Source organism: Squalius cephalus (assembly GCF_949319135.1).
Source record: "Squalius cephalus genome assembly, chromosome: 1".
NCBI classification, from domain to species: Eukaryota; Metazoa; Chordata; class Actinopteri; order Cypriniformes; family Leuciscidae; genus Squalius; species Squalius cephalus.
This window is the reverse complement of record NC_137122.1, coordinates 24,185,568-24,193,067: the sequence shown is the minus strand read 5'-3', so window position 1 is coordinate 24,193,067 and position 7,500 is coordinate 24,185,568. Positions and strand designations below refer to the sequence as shown.

The window sequence follows — 7,500 nt, the reverse complement described above, 5'->3', positions numbered from 1 at the left end:
TTTGTACATCCAAACATGCAAAACTGATTTATTTTGGTGTTAAAGAGTGTGTTTTCTGAGCATAAACGACATCAATAATGCTAACAAACTCAACCTCATTCCATACCAAACCTTTATGACATTCTTTCTATTTATTCCATATCTATATTTCCATGCAGTCTCAGTAGGTACTGAAGCTTTTATGCTTGGGGGATCACGAGTCTTTTTTTATGATACTTTCATGATGCTTTTGCATCGTTTTTGAAGCTTGAAAGCACCAGTCATCATTGTAATTGCGAGGTAAAGTCACACAGGTGTGAGGGCGAGTAAACGATCTCCTCATGTGTTTTGATGAAGACCCGCTGTTATCGGCCTGGTCTGACTGTGTGCTGGTTCTCAGTCACTCTACACGAGTGTGTTTCTCTCCTGCTGGGCGTCTGAGGGGTTTTTCTGAGAGCTTTCTGCCCCCCGTCGACCTCTATTCATTGACAGTGTAATGTTGTCAAACGCTGCGAGCGAACACACGCTCGGCGATTCATTACCGGCATGTTCTCGTTTCATTCAGCGCTGTCGCTCCATTCCTCCCGTGAAAGCGGATTACACATTAACCTCGTTTACACCTGTTTCCAGTATCAATCCAGTTTGGAAGCTGAAAATTGCTTGTGTTTGGCAGATGCTCTTGTTCATAAAAGTGTTTATTGTCGTGTTTGTCATTAGCGGAAAAAGTATTTTCAGTTTCACCAAGTTTCATCATTCCTGTAGTACTAGCTTTTACACATTACTTTAAATTACACCTATGTATGTATTTATGCATGTATGTTTGTACACACACACACACACACACACACACACACACACACACACACACACACACACACACACACACACACATATATATATATATGTATGTATTTGTATGCATATGTGGGTGTGTATGTGTGTGTTTGTATATTATATATATATATATATATATATATACACGTTATGTGTGTGTGTGTGTATATATATATGTATATATATATGTATATATATATGTATATATATATATATATATATATATATATATATATATATATATACATGCATACATGCATACATGCATACATACATTAGGGATGCACCGATATGAACATTTTGGCTGATACCGATAACCGATAATTCTTTTTATTTGAAAGCCGATAACCGATACAGTGGCCGGTAAATTTAAATCCACATTTTTATATAATTTTTGAGAGCCTAATTACAAAAACAAAAGTCTCATCGTTAAAAGCCATGTCCCAAACACGCAATTATAATGTTCTTATAAATGCTCTATCATTTTATGTGGCCTATATGACAGACTTAACTGTTGCACTTAACTGTATTTTCATGTTTTTAAGCGATTTCAATCATATTTCAAGCAATTCAAAAGCATCATGATGAACAGTGCGCATTTGAAGTGTCTCATCTGAAGGAAATAATCCATAATTTATCAGCTTTAATATATCAGACACATTTTATCAGGCCGATAACAATAACATTAAAATTGAACATATATTGCCGATACCGAAATGGTGGCCAATACAAAAAATTCTCGTAGTTGTAAATAAAACAAGAATTCAATGTGTATTTCTTAATTGTTTAATTGTAAAATTTACTAGTGATTTTTAAGTGAAAATAGTTACAAATTGAATCCTACACCATTTTTTTCCATAATCAGTAATTATAAAGTTAATAAAAAATAGTTTATTTATTTACATGAAGAAACAGATTGCAAATTGCAAGTTTTACATATTAGAAGTTGACAATTTATGACAAAAAAATTAAAAAAGATTTACAATTCAGCTCTGTGTTCTTCTCATTGACACATTTGTGATTCAAATAATTTAAAAATAATATTAAAAACAATGCTAAATATTTTATCTAGTATATAAAGACATGATGAAGACATGAATATGCATTGCATAGCAGGAATGATCCATCAATCATGTGTTGTGTGTGTGTGTGTGTGTGTGTGTGTCTGTTGTGAGTGTGTGTGTGTGTTATGACTGACAGATGGAGGGCGTTAGATTGCACCGAACACATCTGTTGCATTCAGCTAATTCATCTCATTAGCGAGACGTTCAGAGGGGGACTGAGAGACGCGTGCGTGTGTGGGCGTGTGTGTGTGTGTGTGTGTGTGTGTGTGTGTGCGCCGTGGGTGGCAGATTGCATCGCCCGCTTCCTTCCTGCGCGGGTCACGGGGTCGCCTCGCATCGATTGCGCCGCAACATCCAAATATGAATTTGACAAGGAGACACACTCACAATAACATGCGTACACACACATCACACACACACACTCATGAACACCCGTGCCCACGTATACGAACAGCATCCGTGTTCATTTTTGTTTGTTAATGAGTTCAAATCTAGAAGCTCATCAGGTAGTCTTCTGCTGAATAATGAATGAGTTCGCTGTCCGAACACACAGATGGTGGTCGTATGACATGACTGCCACTTCTATGAACATAAATGCTCATATTTATAACGCTTTATGATTGTTGTCGCCATGCCCACCAGCCCATCGCCATGACAGCGTCTAAGGGGAGGAGCTTAAAACACTTTCTAAAGGATTGTTGAGGGTTCAAGTGAAGTGCATGTTCACAGAGTTTGCGGTGATCATGAACTTGATCTCATCCGCTGTTTTTTAAAAACAAGCAAAAATCATATTTGCAGCAACGCACTTATAATGTGTTATGGATCATTTAAAAGCTAAAATGTGGTGCATTTATACATTAATAATTCATTTAAAAACCCATTTAGTATTTGATTTGTAAAGTGTCTAAATTGTCTGTACTAGCCGGATGAATTTGTCTTTATGCATTACAGATGTTTTTTTCTCCAGTCCTTGTATTTGCTTATGTTCACTTTAGTCTCAATTCCACACTTAAAATAAAAAGTTTTTTTTTTTTTTTTGGGCTCTGCTTTTGAAACTCAGAAATTGCTTGTTAATTTCACAAATGATTATGAAGAAACGTCAAGTAACACATTGAATTAAACATGAGAGTAGCAGGACGGAAATAGTGTTTTCTTGTAAAACTTCATAAGCATCATGAACACATACTGTTAATGGAGCTAAAATTGATGTGAACCCAGAACATTGGTTAACTGTAAATCAAGATAGAAGAATTAAGGTGTGTTTTGTAAAACATCAGAGAAAGTCATTTTACTGAGTGTTTTAAACCGACTAATGAGTTCCAGCTGGCTGATGTAAGTTACTGAACATGAAATACTGTACAGCATTTTAAAGGCTCCTAATTTTGTTCTTGAGTCTCCAACAATAGGTTTACATGCAGGTCAAAAATACTTTTTCTCATAATTATGCATTGCAGCATCACCTCTTTTCTCAGTGTCTGAAACGGTTTGATAAAGAATCGTCTCTCTTAACCCTCCTTTCTGAGAGCTTACGCTGCTCTGATTGGTCAGATGGCTCAGTCTGTTGTGATTGGTCTACTCTGCTCTGATTGGTCAGATGGCTCAGTCTGTTGTGATTGGTCTGCTCTACTGTGATTGGTCAGATGACCCAGTCTGTTGTGATTGGTCTACTCTGCTCTGATTGGTCAGATGGCTCAGTCTGTTGTGATTGGTCTACTCTGCTCTGATTGGTCAGATGGCTCAGTTGGTTGTGATTGGTCTGCTCTACTGTGATTGGTCAGATGACCCAGTCTGTTGTGATTGGTCTACTCTGCTCTGATTGGTCAGATGGCTCAGTTGGTTGTGATTGGTCTACTCTGCTCTGAATGGTCAGATGGCTCAGTTGGTTGTGATTGGTCTACTCAGCTCTGATTGGTCAGATGGCTCAGTTTGTTGTGATTGGTCTACTCTGCTCTGATTGGTCAGATGGCTCAGTCTGTTGTGATTGGTCTACTCTGCTCTGATTGGTCAGATGGCTCAGTCTGTTGTGATTGGTCTGCTCTACTGTGATTGGTCAGATGACCCAGTCTGTTGTGATTGGTCTACTCTGCTCTGATTGGTCAGATGGCTCAGTCTGTTGTGATTGGTCTACTCTGCTCTGATTGGTCAGATGGCTCAGTTGGTTGTGATTGGTCTGCTCTACTGTGATTGGTCAGATGACCCAGTCTGTTGTGATTGGTCTACTCTGCTCTGATTGGTCAGATGGCTCAGTTGGTTGTGATTGGTCTACTCTGCTCTGAATGGTCAGATGGCTCAGTTGGTTGTGATTGGTCTACTCAGCTCTGATTGGTCAGATGGCTCAGTTTGTTGTGATTGGTCTACTCTGCTCTGATTGGTCAGATGGCTCAGTTGGTTGTGATTGGTCTACTCTGCTCTGATTGGTCAGATGGCTCAGTCTGTTGTGATTGGTCTACTCTGCTCTGATTGGTCAGATGGCTCAGTCTGTTGTGATTGGTCTGCTCTACTGTGATTGGTCAGATGACCCAGTCTGTTGTGATTGGTCTACTCTGCTCTGATTGGTCAGATGGCTCAGTCTGTTGTGATTGGTCTACTCTGCTCTGATTGGTCAGATGGCTCAGTTGGTTGTGATTGGTCTGCTCTACTGTGATTGGTCAGATGACCCAGTCTGTTGTGATTGGTCTACTCTGCTCTGATTGGTCAGATGGCTCAGTTGGTTGTGATTGGTCTACTCTGCTCTGAATGGTCAGATGGCTCAGTTGGTTGTGATTGGTCTACTCAGCTCTGATTGGTCAGATGGCTCAGTTTGTTGTGATTGGTCTACTCTGCTCTGATTGGTCAGATGGCTCAGTTGGTTGTGATTGGTCTACTCTGCTCTGATTGGTCAGATGGCTCAGTCTGTTGTGATTGGTCTACTCTGCTCTGATTGGTCAGATGGCTCAGTCTGTTGTGATTGGTCTACTCTGCTCTGATTGGTCAGATGGCCCAGTCTGTTGTGATTGGTCTACTCAGCTCTGATTGGTCAGATGGCTCAGTTGGTTGTGATTGGTCTACTCTGCTCTGATTGGTCAGATGGCCCAGTCTGTTGTGATTGGTCTACTCAGCTCTGATTGGTCAGATGGCTTAGTTGGTTGTGATTGGTCTACTCAGCTCTGATTGGTCAGATGGCTCAGTCTGTTGTGATTGGTCTACTCTTCTCTGATTGGTCAGATGACCCAGTCAGTTGTGATTGGTCTACTCTGCTCTGATTGGTCAGATGGCCCAGTCTGTTGTGATTGGTCTACTCTGCTCTGATTGGTCAGATGGCTCAGTCTGTTGTGATTGGTCTACTCTGCTCTGATTGGTCAGATGGCCCAGTCTGTTGTGATTGGTCTACTCAGCTCTGATTGGTCAGATGGCTTAGTTGGTTGTGATTGGTCTACTCAGCTCTGATTGGTCAGATGGCTCAGTTGGTTGTGATTGGTCTACTCTGCTCTGATTAGTCAGATGGCTCAGTCTGTTGTGATTGGTCTACTCAGCTCTGATTGGTCAGATGGCTCAGTTGGTTGTGATTGGTCTACTCAGCTCTGATTGGTCAGATGTCTCAGTTGGTTGTGATTGGTCTACTCAGCTCTGATTGGTCAGATGGCTCAGTCTGCTGTGATTGGTCTACTCTGCTCTGATTGGTCAGATGGCCCAGTCTGTTGTGATTGGTCTACTCTGCTCTGATTGGTCAGATGGCCCAGTCTGTTGTGATTGGTCTACTCTGCTCTGATTGGTCAGATGGCTCAGTCTGCTGTGATTGGTCTACTCTACTGTGATTGGTCAGATGGCTCAGTCTGTTGTGATTGGTCTACTCTGCTCTGATTGGTCAGATGGCCCAGTCTGTTGTGATTGGTCTACTCTCCTCTGATTGGTCAGATGGCTCAGTCTGTTGTGATTGGTCTACTCTGCTCTGATTGGTCAGATGGCTCAGTCTGTTGTGATTTGCTCACAGTGTTGGAAACGAAACACCTGAATTTCAGCTCTGGATCTTCCTCAGCACTTTATACACAGTGATATATGAACAGTAATGATAATGTTGGTTTTTCTGTATCAGCTCCAGTGTGAGTCCTCATCCTTTTGAAGTGCATCAAAGCGGGTTTGCTTTTACAGTGCAGAATACAGCGTCTTCTCGACATGAACAACACAAACCAAACTCTTCCAGTCTCAGCTACAACTACAGTGTTTGAGGGTCAAAGCAGACATCGTTCACAAGCAGCCATTGAAGACTTTAGGCTGGTGTTATTACAAATCTATGCATGCTAATTCAGGAAGTGAGACTGGAATTACTGACGACTTGTTTTCAGGCAGTTTAGAATTGATTCTTTCTTTTAGGAGACAAAAACTTGATTTATCTACACTTTGATCTTTAAAACTTTGCAGACATTTTACATTCACAAACAGCTTTATTACACAAAGGTAATATCCGAAAAAGTATAATAGGGGCACTTCAAATGAGGATAATTCAGTAACACATACTCTTTGCAATGGCTCCAATCAGTATTGGACACATGTCTGAATGTCACTGAATTAAAATATTTTAGAGCTTGTCTCTTCTTTGCTCTTTTTGACATCTGCTTTTACTGAACGATGAATGTATTTCTGGAATTTAAATGGATCAAAGCTTGTTCTGTGGTGAAGCACATTTTGTTGAGAGCTTTTTTAATGTAAAATACAACACTGAAAATGTTTTTCAATTTATAAACTTAAGGAACTAGAATATATTTGACCTTATTCGGTAGGTTGAGAGCCAAAGAAAGTGTCTTGTTGAAGTCTGTCTGTCCATAATCACCAGCTGTGATTGTCACAGAACAACATAAACAAGGCAAACACTGAATGCATGCGCTCTGATGTTTTACAGCAGTCATTAAACACACACACACACACACACACACACACACACACACACACACACACACACACACACACACACACACACACACACACACACACACACACACACACACACACACACACACACAGAGAGAGAGACAGCGCTTTCTTTTTATAGAACAAGCTCTCATTAAACATGAATAATTACTCTGTCTACGTGCATGTTTGCACACGTGAGCATCATCAAAGTCCTTCTCTATTTTTGTTTGCACTGAATTCAGAGAGCTAAAGGGTTCATATTCTGTGACTTCAATATGTAAATGAGCTCTCTTGTGATTGGCTGACCCGTGGATTGGTGTAGTTCACACTGATGTTCATTAGTGCGGGTCAAGTTGCCGATATGTAAATGTGGGCTGTCATATGTTAATGAGCTCTTGTTTGGGATGTCGTGAATCATGAGTATTCATTTTTAAGTTTTTGCTGTTTAGTTTTCAGTAAATGTTCTGTAAGTTCCATTGTCCCATAGATCAATATTTCCACGCCAAAAAAAAAAAAAAAAAATGTAAAGTTGTAAATAAAACAAATTAGGGCTGTGAAATGATTAATTGCGATTAATCACATCCAAAATAATAGTTTGTGTTTACATAATATGTGTGTGTACGCTGTGTATAATTATTTTGTATATACATATACACACACATGCATATACATTTAAGAAATTTTTGCATAACACATATATTATGTAAACAAACTATTATTTTGGATCGTTTCACAG

General features: G+C 39.8%; 1 protein-coding gene across 5 annotated transcripts in view; it reads left to right on the top strand.

The window, feature by feature from the left end:
* rbfox3b (RNA binding fox-1 homolog 3b) overlaps nucleotides 1-7,500 on the top strand; it is a 286,430-nt gene that overhangs the window by 88,632 nt on the left and 190,298 nt on the right. The window lies entirely within an intron of this gene.